Raw genomic sequence first — 15,663 nt, forward strand, 5'->3', positions numbered from 1 at the left:
AGGCATCGAGAGGAAGGCATTAAATCAAATCATAGCACCATGAAAAAGCAAAGGAGAAGTGGAAGGGATAATTTCTCAAAAAGTAACTTTCTGACTGTGAGAATGGATTGATGGTACCGTCCGTTCTTTATGGGAAAGTTCCCCACAATGAATTTCCTTGTCATCATGATCTAATATTGGTTACCAGCTATTATTCTCATTCGTCATGTTCCACATCCCCACCGCAGTATAAACAATATCAGGGATTTCTCCAGCCGTATTTCACAGCCCTTCTTGGAGGGGGTGCATTTTGTATTCAAGCGCAAACCAAAGTGTTCCAAATCTATCAAGACTCGTAAAAACTATAAATGACCTGCGCGGATGCCCAGCAGTGCTATAAAATGTCGGCTGGTTGGTTGCTAGAAGCCTCCCCTGATTTAGAAAATGTACTTATCCCTGCTATCAGATTTAAATTAGGCTGATCTCTGAAACAGTCCATCCACACAAAATTGTATCATTCCTGATCATACTCTATGCTGTTTTTCCATTATTAAAGACAACTCATGTCCAGTTACCCTCCTTCTGTTCTCTATACAAATCCTCACTGGCTTCCTCTGCGTGCTTAATACTTCTGCTGTACAAAAACCATGTCTTAAATCTTCAATCCAAAGACGGCCACTATTATCACTGGTTTGGAGACAAACCAAGGTTCCATAATTTCAAGTTATTTGGCTTACCCAATATGTCACAATTATTATTTAGGAGAATCAAAACTTCAACTCTGATGTGTCTGAATGCAGTCCCCACTCTCTCAATTCTGCCACAGCCCATCCCTGCTAGTTACAAAATCTTTCACTGCTTCTTTCACCTTCCCACATATTCCAGCCTCTTTCCAGTGTCCTTAGTCCTTTGCGTTCATGGACAGGGTACTTTACACTCTTCTAGTTCACTTCAGCTGTCAATTTAACACAACCTGGTTCCCTGAGCGTCTCAAATGGAGGACTGACCGTGTCATATTGGCTTGTCATCATGTCTGTAATGCATTTTCTTAATTATTAACTGGTGTAGATGGGCCCAGCCCACTGTGGGTGTTGTTGTCCATGGTCTGATGGTCTTGGACTGTTCAAGAAAACTAGTTGAGCAAGCTAGGAAACAATCATATAATCAGTGCAATGCAATATATCATGGATGGTTCCTGCTTGAGTTCCTGCCCTGACTTACCTTAATGATGACTTACGACCTGGAAATTATACAGTGAAATAATCCTTTTCTTCCCCCTGGTTGATTATGGTCATGCTGTTTATCATACCAAAAGAAATCAACAAAAACAAGTAAAAAGTTAGGTGATTTATAAAAAAATTCAATTTATTTGTCTAATGGTTCTAGAGGCTGAAAAGCATAAGAATACTACACCAACATATTACAAAACACATGACTCTGAAACGCTCATAGTTGGAAAGGAAATGAGCACATAAAAGGCACAACAGAAAAGGAAACTTAACATCCACAATAGCTGATTCTTTGCCACAATGACTGAATCAGTTCATTCATGATGGAGGAGTTGTAATAGCCTAATCTCTCAAGGGTTCTATACCTTTACTGTCACAATGCCAATTCAATTCTAATATACATTGGGAAGGGGGAAATAATATATAGATAGAATCAGCATTCATCTCTTTGTGACTAAGTGGTGACAGCCTTATACTGTTGAGAGTATGTGGGTTGGTATTAGTCTCTCCTGTAAGCCAAACTGCTACAATCTTCATATCAGCCGTGTCTGCCTATAAAAGATCAACATAGCTTGGATCGTTGACATTTATAAAAGGGGTGTCATGGGACCCTCCATTAAGATACAATTACTCTTCTCAATCAGTTGTATACAATTCTCCCTTAAAATTATTAAGGTCCCAGAAAAGTTCTAAACTACACAGCCAAAAGACAGCCACCACCCATGCATGCAGGATACAGACTTTCCAACATGGCTGCTTTTAAGCTACTCATATTCCTATCAATATTTTCTAATCTACTACTCTATAAGTAAGGCTAAAAACAACAGTGTTTACCCAGAGTAAAAGTTGGAAGAATTGTACCTGTTTACAGTTGAGACCTTAGAAGGAGGGATATACATTGTTTATTCCAAAGGGATACAAATTGGAAAGGAAGAAGTAAAAACATCACCTTTTGCAGATGACATGATAGTGTACTTAAGAGACCCCACAAATTCCATCAGAGAACTCCTACAGCTGATAAACAAGTTCAGCAAAGTGGCTGGATATAAAATCAACTCAAACAAATCAGTAGCCCTCCTATACTCAAAGGACAAACATGTGGAGAAAGAAATTAGGGAAAAGATACCCATCAGAATAGTCACAAAAACTATGAAATACCTTGGTGTGACTCTAACTAAGCAAGTGAAGGAGATGTATAACAAGAACTTCAAACCTCTAAAAAAGGAAATTGAGGAAAATCTCAGAAAATGGAAATAAATCGCATGCTCATGAATTGGAAGGATCAACATTTTAAAAATAGCCATCTTACCAAAAACAATCTACAGCTTCAATGCAATCCCCATTAAAATTCCAACCCAATTCTTCATTGAGTTGGAAAGAGCAATGTGCAATTTCATCTGGAATAACAAAAGACCTAGAATAGCAAAATTCATCCTCAACAACAAGAAAACATCTGGGGGAATCACCATATTCCTGACCTCAAGCTATATTACAAGGCATTTTTGCTAAAAACTACATGGTACTGGTACAGAAATAGGCATGTGCATCAATGAAATAAAATATAAGATCCAGAAATGAGCCCTCACATATATGGTCACCTGATTTTTGACAAAGGATCTGTAAACATTCAATGGGAAAGGGTCAGCCTATTCAACAAATGGTGTTGGCTCAACTGGCACTCAGCATGCAGAAGAATGAAAATAGACACTTTCTGATCTTTTTGTACAAAGCTCAAGTGTAAGTGGATCAAAGATTTCCACATTAAACCAGATACACTGAAATTTTTAGATGAGAAAGTAGGGAAAACCTTAGAACACATAGGCACAGGAGAAATTTTCCTGAAGAAAACACCAATGGCTCATGCTCTAAGGTCAAATATTGGCAAATGGGACTTGAGATTGCAAAGTTTCTATAAAGCTAAGGACACTGTCAAGAAAACAAAATGGCAGCCAACAGAGTGGGAAAAGATTCTTACCTACCCCACATCAGATAGAGACCTAATATCCAAGGTATACAAAGAACTCAATAAGCTAGACACCAGAGAATCAAACAACCCTATTAAAAATGGGGTAGAGAGCTAAACAAAACGTTCAGTTGAGGATTATCTAATGGCTTAGAAACATCTAAGGAAGTGCTAGACATCCTTAGCCATCAGGGAAATGCAAATCAAAACAACACTGAGATTCCACCTCACACCAGTCAGATTGGCCAAGATCCAAAACTCAGATAACAGCAGATGCTGGCGAGGTTGTGGAGAAAGAGCAACACTTCTCCACTGTTGGTGGGGTTGTAAACTGATACAACCACTCTGGAAATCAGTCTGGCAATTCCTCAGAAAATTGGACAAAGTGCTACCTGAAGATCCAGGTATTCCACTTCTGGGCATATACCCCAGAGACACTTCAATATACAACAAAGATACATACATGCACCATAATGTTCATTGCAGCTCTATTTATAATAGCCAGAAGCTGGAAAGAACCCAGATGTCCTTCAGAAGATGAATGGATACAAAAATTGTGGTACATTTATACAATGGCGTACTACCCAGCTATCAGAAACAATGACTTAACCAAATTCTTAAGAAAATGGCTGCATCTAGAGATTATCATCCTGAGTGAGATAACCCAGTCACAAAAGAACAGACATAATATGCAGTCACTGATAATGGGATACTAACTTCAGAAACCTCTGAACACCCCAAAAAACAACTCACAGACTGCATGAAATTCAAAAAAAGAAGAAAAAAAAAAAAACATTGTGCTCAATCCTTACACACCAAGAAAACTTTGACTGGTTCCGGGTTACATCCTGTTTTACATGTACTTTTTGCTTATTGTGGCTAGTGAGAACTTGGTGCACACTATCAAACCTTTTTAATAAAAGTGGGGTGGGCCAAGCACTGACAAAAATGTATTCATATACATTCATGCAAAAATGCTCCAAATTTGTTCTTTTATTTTTTTTTAAATAAAGTTTTTCAAAAAAAGAAAAGAAAGAAAGTGAAGGTGTGTATTAGTATAATTAGTGTCAGGGTGACAGTATGTGACTATATAGATGTGATGGGAGTCTCTGTGTTTGAGCATGAGTGTGAGTGTGTTGACTATGTGAATGTGATTTAATAGGTTTTGAGCCCTTGAATATTTTGGATAGTAACATTCTGTTAGACAAAGAGTGGAGGACATTTCCTCCCATCCTATAGGTTATCTCTCATGCTTCTGTTTTATTTGTTATGCAGAATGTTTGCCAATTTGGTTGAGAATAATCTTTAACTTTTTCATTGTTTGTGTCTTAGACGTTCTAACCACAAACCAAGGCTTGTGTGAATGTCCAATTGTCCCCATGTTTTCTACCAGTATTTCAGGTCTTTATATTTAAGTCTTTGGAGTCTTGGTACATCTTGAGATGCTTGTTCTAGAATGAGAGAGAAGTTTGTTTTGCCTTCTTCATGTGTATAGGAGTTTTCTCAGCACCATTTGTTGGGGAGCTTCAGAAATGTATATTCTTTACTTTATATCAAGAATGATCTAGCTGTGGATGTTAGAGTTCATACCTCAATCCTCTACTCTATTCCACTGATCCTCCTGTCTTCCTATACCCAAATGATACTATGTACAGTTATCAAGGGGCTCTGGAGTATGTTATTTGAAATAAAGAATTTTTATTCTTTTAGCTTTTATTTATTTTTTCATTCAGTTGCTTTGGCTATCTTGTGCTTTCATGTGAACTTTACAATTGTTCTTTCTGGTTCTGTGAAGAATGTGATTAAGCCATTGGTAATTCAATTGGGATTATATTCGGCTGCAAATGGCTTAGGGCAGTATAGCTGCTTTAATAAGATTAATTCTTTCAATCCATGAACACAGAAAGTCTTTCCATCTCTTTTGTGTCTACTTCAATTACTTTCATCAGTGTTTTGTGGTTTTCACTGTGGAGGTTTTTCACTGCCATGTTTAAATTTTTTTGTAGTTATTTTGTTTTGGTAGTTATTATAAATTGCATTACGTATATAAATTCTTGTTTAGCAAGTATATAAGGGCTACATAGAAAAGATACTAAATTTATGTTGATCAACTATTCTGCCGCTTTTTCTGTGTTTGCAAAACCTAAGTGTTTTCTGAAGCTGACTTCATGAGCTATTAAGTTAGTGACTATAAGCGGCCCCCAGATTTTAGCACAACTTACACCATGTTAGAAACACCACTCAGACCTTAAAACCCAGAACATATGCCCCAATATCTGCCAAAATGGGTTCAAAGACCTAACCCATCAAAGACATAGTCCATAGTTTCAGGAAAGCCCCTAAATGTATTAACTTCTTTTCTTTTTGATCTCTATAGTTATGATTCTTGTTAACTAAGGTATGACAACCATGATGTATTAATTTTTGTTTTTACAGAAAAGACAGGACTGTATGGCTCAAGGATGTATAGCTTGAGCAAGTTCCTGTGCACCTGCCAGTCAGCAATAAAGACGTTCCTTTTGGTTTTAGGAGTGTCTGTTTGGTAGTCTCTGTTAGGCTTATCTCACAACATTCTGGAGGCCCCAGAAAGATCCCTGAAGACTGAGATGCCAGGACACCAGGGATCTTGGATTGCCCTCTGGATAGCACATAAGATAGATAGTTCTAAAGGTTGTTCATCGTGAGACATTCTAAGGCCCCACAAACGAATCCTACCCCTAATCCTAATGCCTCAGAGGTTCCTAATACAGCCCCCTTAAAATGGGGAACTACAGAACGGCACCTGAATCAATCACTTCTAGTAATAAGTCTGTTCACTCTTCTTCTGAATACAACACTTAGGAACGACTTGGTGCAGCCCAGTTCCAGTGTCTGGGGCCTACATAAGACAACACTGGACCCTCTGGCTTAAGACTGTGTGTAGCTACCTCTGTTTGTCTTTATTATTTTCCAATCTATGCATGGCTCTGTGTGTTTCTATCAGTTCTGCTGATTGGGTAAACATCTAAAAGGAAGGGAGTAGTGAGCCAAGACACCACACAAGTTAATATTAAAACACTTAAAGAAAGGTTTTCCATGTAAAGAGGAATATTTTGTCTGTCTCTTGCCTAGAAAACTACAGACCTGTGAAATTGATTTGCCTTTTTGGAGATGGGTGGTCCAGTGAAGGATCTCTGAATGCCCAAATAGTTCAGGCCATCTGAACCCCAGCCACCCTAAACTGTAAGTAATGGCTTTTTCTGGTACAAGACACACACAACCTGGCTTAAGAGATGTGATTTCTTCTGCGGGGCTCAAAATCTCTTCGTTCAGCCAACTTACATAGAGAAATCAAAAGCTCTGCCTATTCTCTCAGACCTGCCAGAGGAAATTTGCTTTTCCCCACCATATGGCCCCCCAATTCTGTTGCCTAGCCATGCCTAGAGAGGGGGTAATTATTTCTCTGGCAGTGTTGGGGGGCATAGAATGGGTCCTTTCTACTTCAGCCCTTCTTTTCTTTTCACACATTTGGCTATAGAGACTCTAGGGGCCATTTTCCTGGAGTAAACAACCCCCCCATCTTCCCTTTAAGGAAGGTGGTCCCAGACCTCTATCTCTGTCATGGTTTATGTCTCTTTTTCAACCAATGACCTGTATAATTCGAAAACTCAGGCTCTATCATCCTCTGAAAAAAAAACCTTGGGCTCTCCTTATTCTCCTTGAAATTATTTTATATCCACCAGGTAACCTGGTATGACTTCCGGCAGCTCCTGGCCACCATCTTCATGGCCTAGAAACATAAAGAACAAAGAGCTCTAAGGCTCATGGCTGCATGAATTGTGCAAGTTTCCCATAAATCTGCCAGATGGCATTAAAGACTGTTCTGGGCATTAAGAGTGTCCATGTGGTTGGCTTACCTCACAACAGAATCACATTGTCTGTTGGTAAAGAAAACGACTTCTTGACTTGTATTTCATCCATTGCTTTTCTTTCTCTTCCTTTTTGCTCTAACAAAGTAGCAAAGCACTATAGTAAAAAACGGATAAAGAATAGACACAACTGGTCTCAGTTCTCATTATAGAAGAAATTCTCTTAATTTTCCCCTATACAATATAATATTGGCTCTATATGTTCTTTACATAACTTACGTACTTTTTTTTAGTTTTAAAGGACTGTTTTCTATCAAAAGTATATTCTGCATCTATGAAGTGACTTTTACTCTTGATTCATTTATGTACTCCATAACATTTATTTATCTGCATATTTTGAGTCACTGTTATATTCCTGGAGCAAAAGTAATTTTAACATCATTGGTCTGTGTCCTTGAAAATATATGCCGAATCCAGCTGGTGACTATTTTAGCATTTTAATTTGGATTTTCTGTCTCTGTTCATCAGGTAAATTGGATAATAGTGTTTTGGGATTTTCCTGTTGTGTCTTTAACTGGGTTAGTATTGGGATAACATTAGCTTCATAGAAAGCATCTGGTGTCATTCTTTTATGTTATAAAATAATCTAAGGAGGATTGCACATTAGTCTTCTTAAATTCTTAAAAATGTATTGATAGTGATTCAGTCTTTGTTTTGTATTACTATTGTTTCAGTGTCACGGGGCTATGTGAGCTCTTTGTAGCCCTTTCATTTAATTTTAGTTAGAAGTTATTTATTTGTTTTAGATTTTCAAATTTATCTGAATATAACTTTTTGAAGAATCTCTGAATGATTTTACTGTTGTCTGTTGTAATGTCCTTTTGCAACTAATTTTATTAATTTAGATATGTTCTCTCTTCTTTTGGCTAAATAATATTGTTTGTCAGCCTTGATTTTTTTCAATCAATGCAAAAACATCTTTTATTATTAGATTAGTGATGTCATAAAGATATAAGAGTTACTTTAAAAATCAGAGTTTTTCATAATTTCTTGATTTATGGCCCTCAAGTCCTATTCTAAACCCCACCTTCCAGGATGGTTTGTAGAATAGCTCACTTTCTGAACGTACAAATTATTTTGGTTTTATTGTTGTTCTGTTTTTTACTTTTATTTTCTTTAACTTTTATTTACATTTACTTATTTGTATGTGGATTGGTGGTCATGTGGAACAGTACATTTGTGAAGGCAAAGACACAACTAAAGGAAGTTATTCCTCACCATTTACCATAGATGTTCTGAGGATCAAACTCAGATTCTCAGGCCTGGTGCCAACTATCTTTACCCACTTAGCCATTATTGCTGGCTCTCATTCCTCTCCATGATGCACCGCTCCAGCTAATATATAGTGACATAACTCTTCTAATTTTATCTTGACATCTACTTTGTCAGATATAAACATGGCTACTTCTGATTTCCTATAGCTTCTACTTGATGGTCATTCTCCCAATTCTCATCTTCAGTCTGAGGCAGGGCTAGAAGGGATGTGTATGTGTGTAAAGGTACACACATAAAGGGTATGTCAGAGAACAACTTCAGGTCTCATTCCTCCAAATGTCCTATCAAACTTGTTTGGAACAGAGAATACATCAATGGCCTGAGCCTTGCCAAGCAGACAAAACTAGCCAATCAGTGACCACAGCGACTTTTCTGACCTGTTTTCAGTGATAGGTGTACACGCACATGGATCAGCATCCTTGACTTGTAAACATAAGTTCTGGAGAGTGATCCACACCATCATTGCTAGATCACTTTGTCAGTAAGGCAAGTGCTTTACCTACTGAGAACTCCTCCACTTCCCTATTTTGTGTTTACATCTATGATGCATGTCTCTTACATTTCCCATTACTATTATAAGATAACAAGAAAAAATTAAACCTTGTAAGAGAGAGGAGGAATGAGGGAGGGAAGGAGGGAGGAAGGGAGGGTAGAGGGATGGAAGAAGGGAGGAGAGAGATGAGGAAGGGTTCAAAATATTCTACTCAGTAAAACACAAAAAAAGTAGCTCTTGTTTTGCAATCCAAGCAAAAACATCATACATTTTAACTGGAGAGTTGAGACCAGCATAATTTAGGTTCATGGAGAACCATGTTTACTGTTTGCTGGTTCCTGGATTTTTGTTTATTTTATTAGTTGATCCAATACTGACTTGTCCTTTTTGATCATGTAAATATCTTCTTTTACTGAATAGAATATTTTGATACCTTCCTACTGTCTCTTTTCTAAGGTTTACTTTTTCTTGCTATCTGATATTAATAATGGTCTTTGTTCCTTCTGTATAAAATTCCTTTTGTGTATAAAATTCCATTGTATCTTCTACAGTGTTGACTTAATGCTCATGAATTACTTTCATTTGTGCTTATCTTGAAAGGCCTTTATTCTATGATGATTTATAAAAGATAATTTTGCTGGCAACAGAAGTATTTGGGGGGAAAGTTATTTGCTCTTGGGGTGTGAAATATATCATTAAATACTTGGCTATCACTTCTGTGAAGGTGCTGAGAGGCCATCACATTCAATGGAACCATAGTTATGGGGGATTGCAAGGTGGCCAGCATGGGTGCTGGAAACTTAACTTGTTGTGTTTGTGTGTGTGTGTGTGTGTGTGTGTGTGTGTGTGTGTGTGTTGTTTTGGGTTCTGTATTGCAAAATCTCAATTTCCTTGCTCAAGTTTTTATCCAGTGTGTCAATATTTTTATCCACTTCCTGAATTTGATGTCCTTACTGTTAGTCTGTTGATTGAACTTTCTTTAAGACAAATGAGAAGTTTTAAAACTAGGCTTTTGTATTATTCTTTGCTGACATTTCAGTCCACTTAGTGTCTTCAGTCTGGGTTCTTCTGACATTGTGTTTTAAAGGAGTCCTGTTGACCCATTTGCATATTTATTCTACTTACATATTGAACTCTACTCATCTATGGGAGAGAATGGCTTTTGTAATAATTCTTTCCTTTGCTCTAATGTTTGTGTTTCCCCATTCTTCATTTTCTGGGGGTTTTCTTGGTAAGCAGCATTCCCTTGGGATAATGGTTGCCTAGATACAGACTTCAGCCAATACTTCTCCATAAACATCTTCCACTGGCTTTGTCATACTTCAAAACCCATGACTGACATCTAAAAGTCTGAGACCATATTGCCTCTACCTGCACTGTAAGTCTACTCTGGCCCCCAAAAGGATCACTGGCTTAATCAGTAGAAGGTTTAGTCAGTCAAGGTTTAAATATATAGAAGTACAATGTCTTCTTCACCTACTTCAGAGGCTTGAGACATGAGCAACTCTCAGAATGGATTCGCTGTGATAATCTAATGAGAAGTGTATGAAGACAGACAGATCCTTCTCCAGAGTCTGTTGCTTGTACTTTACTGGTTTGTAACATAACACGTTATTTTTGTGATACATCAGCTGTAGCATTTGTAGGCTCCATGGGCCTTCTCCATGGTTCCACCAGCAATGGTTCTCTCACCTCCTTAGTACTCTATTCAAATCTTTGTAAATCTAAAATTCAGCACTACTGGATTTTACCTGTCTTCCAGCAAGTGTCACTCTCCTTGGCCATTGTATGTATGGCCAAGTAGCTACTAATGTCAGTTTCTTGAAGACACAGAAGAGTGTTGAATGTTTCTCACTGGCCATCTTCTTCTCAACTATGTAAACAATATATTCAAGAATATTTTAACATTCTAAATTTGTGATTGTGCTTTCTTTTCTACCACTTATTTTTGTTTCATTCTTCTTTTTATTTCCATTTGTCTGACAAACATTTTAGCACATCATTGTTTTGCAAAAGGACCACATAGACTGGAGAGATGCTTCAGTGGTTAAGAGTATTGGCTGCTCTTCCAGTAAACCCAGGTCCAATTCCCAGGAGATACCTAGTGGCTTACCACCATCTTTAACTCCAGATCCAGGAATCCATTGCCTTCTTCTGGCTTCTGTACTCACTGGTGCACTTGGTGCACATGGTAAATAGACAAACATGGAAGGTAAAATACCCATATACATAAAATAAAATGTTTAAAAAGGAAGAAGAAAGACCAGTGGTTGGCCTTTTAATTTGGAAATAATAAAGGCATTTAAAACTACAATTTCCCCTCCAATTAAATACTTTATTATAAACCACATGTGTGAGTATATGTAGGTATTTTATTACTTTCCTTATAGCTGTTAATTTGAATTTTTAACTTTTATTCCAAAAGTTATCTGTAAGTTCATTTCTTAATGTTCAGGGCATTAAATTCCTGGTCATATTTTATTATTAAAATTTCATACTTCTGCCTAGAATGTTTTCACAGTCCTGTGAAATTTCAATTTTTGTAGTCAAATATAAGTCACATTTTGCAGATATTTTAAAAATATAAGGGAAAAACTATACCTTAATTATTTTAGGGATTAAATGTTGTGTATGTATATATTAAAGAGTAACACTGTATTTATGTATGGATGTTTTGCTGCATGTATGTCTGTATACAATGTATGTGTACTACTTGCTGAAGCTAGAAGAGAATGTCAGATTGCCTAGGACTGGAGTTAGAAGTGATTGTTAGTGGCTCTGTGGATGCCAGGAATGGAACCTGGCTCCTTGACCAGAAGAGCAAGTGCTCGTAACCATTGGTGACTCCCTTCAGCACCATATCAGGGCAACTTTAAACAGACTTTTTCCAACTATCCTAACATTGATTAAGTGTTCTCTGCCTTTCCAATTCATTTTGCTTGAAATATCCAATGACATGGAAGTTTGTGGTAAGTATGTTTTCTTGGTAAATAATGTCCTTTTTTAGATGGTAAGTATCCTTAACCATTTGATACTGTAAATGTAAAATTCCACCAAACATAGCAATATATATTTCATCTTTCCTTTTCCCTCTCATGCTTTTAGACTAGACTATTAAAATATTTTATTATTTTAGACTAGATTGTTTAATAACTGTGTGGTTTTTGTTCTTTTTTTAATTTATGTTTTCTTTTATATTATTACATTCTACCACAGTTTCCCCTCCTTCCTCAAAGTGTGTGTGCGTTTAACCTAGGCCTAAATAGTATTATAATATGTTGGGTTTTGTTTGGTTGGTTGTTTGCTTTGGTTTGGCTTGGCTTGGTTTTAGTTTAGTTTTGTATCAGAAGACTGCCTGATGGTGCCTGTTTTGTTAATGTATACATTTATCATTATATGAATACAATATAATGTATCATTATTAACTAATATCATATATAAAACATATTCTATGACTTCCTGGAAAATGCTTATTATATATAAGTTTTGTACTTTGTTATGTTGAGTTGACCTTTTCCTTGGTTTCTTTGGCTGCTTGCAGAAATATTCTGTCTATTCCTTTACTCTGTGTTAACTGAAAAGTTCTACTACGTACTTTCAATCTGCTGATAGATTCATTCCCTTCTCTACTATAAACATCCTTAAACATCATGACAGACCACTCAAAAAAGAAAACAATGGACAGATACCCAAGTTCATTTTTTAGGATAGTTACAGCTGATTATTGCTATCAAAAGGCAATCTTTGCCACATTCTCATAATCAGCAATAAAATTGGTAAGAATCATTTCCTGGTCTCTTATGTCTTTCTTAATTTATTATATTTCATTCTCCACTCTTCCATGGTTTAATGCAAGGCTTGAAAAAGTTATTGAACTTGGAACACTATAAATTTCACTCCTTATGAAATAACTATAATAATAGCTAATGTGCCTTGTGCCAAGCTTATGAGAATTAAATGGTACCATGGCTATAAAAGCTTATTAATAAAGATAAAGCTGTAGAATCATAAAAACTGATTTCTTTTTATTCTGAGACATATTTCTTAGAATAGCAGTCTTGTAAGAGGGTTTGAGAGGTAAATATAGTTTCTGAAAGTATATTTGGAAAATGCTATCTCTGCTGTCTTCCTCTTTGAGATTATAAATGCATATATAGATAGAAAAATCTTAGGGAGTTCCTAAAATCTAAAAGAAAATATCTTCATTACAGCTTAGCAGGTTTAGACAGACCTTCTTTTGATTTTGAGCTCACCTATTTATTAGTTACAAATTTTGAGCAGATTTTCTGAAGTCACTGGGCCTCTATTTTCTCATCTTTTAAAAAATGAAAAGGAAAGCATTCCTCACTCATGAACTCATTTAGGAAGTTTAAATAAATAATGAATATAAAAGACTTCCAGCACAGAGCCCAGCACATGAGTCCAATAAATGGTATTAATTACTAATTTTGTCTTATGAAGTCTAATAATATTACAATCTGCCTGCCTCCAGTTTTTTCCTAATATTTTTGCATCTACTCTTAGCACACCAGTGGGAAAATCTTAAGTAACCAATGTAATGTATCTGTGTCTTTCCATGTCTTTTGTCTTAACATTACGAAGCCTAGCTTTCAACAGCCACAAACCAACAGTGGAACTTCTACATGAAAGAATTTTTCCATTGCCTCAGGAAAGTAAGAATTTTTTTTCTGGAAATGGAAAACATTTTCATCATCACAGAATGATAAAAAAATAAACTTCATGAGATACACACCAAAGATATTTAGGGAAGAATCTTTATATAAGTATGGCAAAGGACAGCGTCCTGGAGGATCTGAGAATCACAAGACTAAACCAGATTAGAAACACTAGAAATACACGAAGAGGGAAGCAATCAAATTTGATAATCACAGACAAGGTCTTTCTGCCATGCTTGTGCCTGAGAACATAATGTTTTATGTGCAAGTTCCTTGACTTTATCTGTTGCATCTGCTTTAAGTCAACAGACGTGAAAGTTCAACTAGTCCTTGACTCCAGTGGAACATACCACTGATAAGCAAGGCCTTTCGTGAATCCTGTGTGTTCTCTATCTCATAAGCAAGGGGGGGATGTAAAATTGTGGGAGTGAGTACATTTCAAATTTCTAGGATAAGAAACCCCAAACTTTGTCAACTTACAGGACAATTGCTGATTGTCATTACTAATGGCCATCCAAAGCAATGTGGTAATAGGGAAATAAGATCCTATCCACGCTCAGCAAAGAAGGGCAAAGTGATCAATTTAGGAGCATCGTCAGAGCACAGGGGAGAAGAGTGTCAGAGAAAGCATCACACAGTTCTCATATAGGAACCTACTCATAGGTACTAACTCATATGTACTTTCTCATAAGTACCTCCTAATCTCTAATGTAAATTCTCACAAGAGCAGTAATGATGGTGATCCATGGAGACTGCTTTGGAATGAAGAGGAAATGGGTACTGCCCTTTTTCTACCACAGTTCCTACACAAATCTTCCTTGTGTAGTTTTACTGTGTTCAGTGAAGGAAGCACACAGGAGGGGTTGAAAGGAAAGGTACCAAGAACAGCCGTTCACCTGGCCTTTTCCTTTGATGGAAAGGACATCCTTCAAAGGCTAAAAGTAAGTCTTTTAGCCCTGCCTCAAACTAAGCAAGGACTCCTTGCTAATAAATAATGAAGATATTGTCTGATTTGTCTCTACTATGATGTGTGCTCTCACAAACAAACACATGTTGGGATGTAATTGTCGGTGTGACAAGAATATGCCGTGGGACCCGGTGACCTCTCAGGAGGGAGTTACATCATGAGGACTATGCCATAATAAATTAACTCATCAACTAGGCAACTCACAAAATCCTTTGTTATCTTGGGGGTGAGTTATTTATGAGAGTGGGAGCACACTACTGATTGGTTCGTTAGATATGGCCTCTGTGTTTGCTTGCAGTCTTTGGATTGATTGGTTAGCATTTTCTCTACTGACAACCAATTATAAAACTAAAACTACTCCAGTAATTTCTAATACTTTTTTTACAACATCTAAAACTGTGATTAGCATATAGCAACCACTCAGTTAAATAAATTGGTTTATTTATAAGAGCTCATTTTGTCTCAGACCTAGGAGTGAACACTTCATAAATACTACCTCATTCAATCCTCAAGGCAGACTGTGATGCACTGAATTGCACCCCATATATTAGAATATACATATATATATATATATATATATATATATATATATATATATATATATATATATATATTTCCCTAACATTGCTGTATTTGAGAAAAAAACATTTAAGGAAGCAATTAAGTTTAAGTAAAATTATATAGTAATAATAATAATTCCCTATAAGAGAAAAAAAACCTAGGATACACACAGAGCAGGCCACAACACAGTGAAAAGGTAGCCAGCCACCTGCAACCAAATAGAAAGGCCATTGCAACCAGTAGAAACTAATCATTCAGGTACCTCCAGCTCAGACTTACAAATGGCTAAGGGTTTATCAATTTTGTTAATTTTCTCAAAGAACCAGTTCTTGGTTTTGTTGATTCTTTCAATGGTTCTTTTTGTTTCTATTTGGTCTATTTCTGCCCTAAGTTTGACTATTTCTTGCCATCGACTCCTCTTGGGTGTATCTGCTTCCTTTTGTTCTAGAGCTTTCAGCTGTGCTGTCAAGTTGCTAGTGTATGCTCTCTCCAGTTTCTTTTTGGAAGCACTCAGAGCTATGAGTTTTCCTCTCAGTATTGCTTTCATTGCATCCCATAGGTTTGAGTATGTTGTGTTTTCGTTTTCATTAAATTCTAGAAAATTCTTAATTT

The sequence above is a fragment of the Micromys minutus genome (assembly GCF_963924665.1).
Source record: "Micromys minutus genome assembly, chromosome: 3".
Taxonomy (NCBI): domain Eukaryota; kingdom Metazoa; phylum Chordata; class Mammalia; order Rodentia; family Muridae; genus Micromys; species Micromys minutus.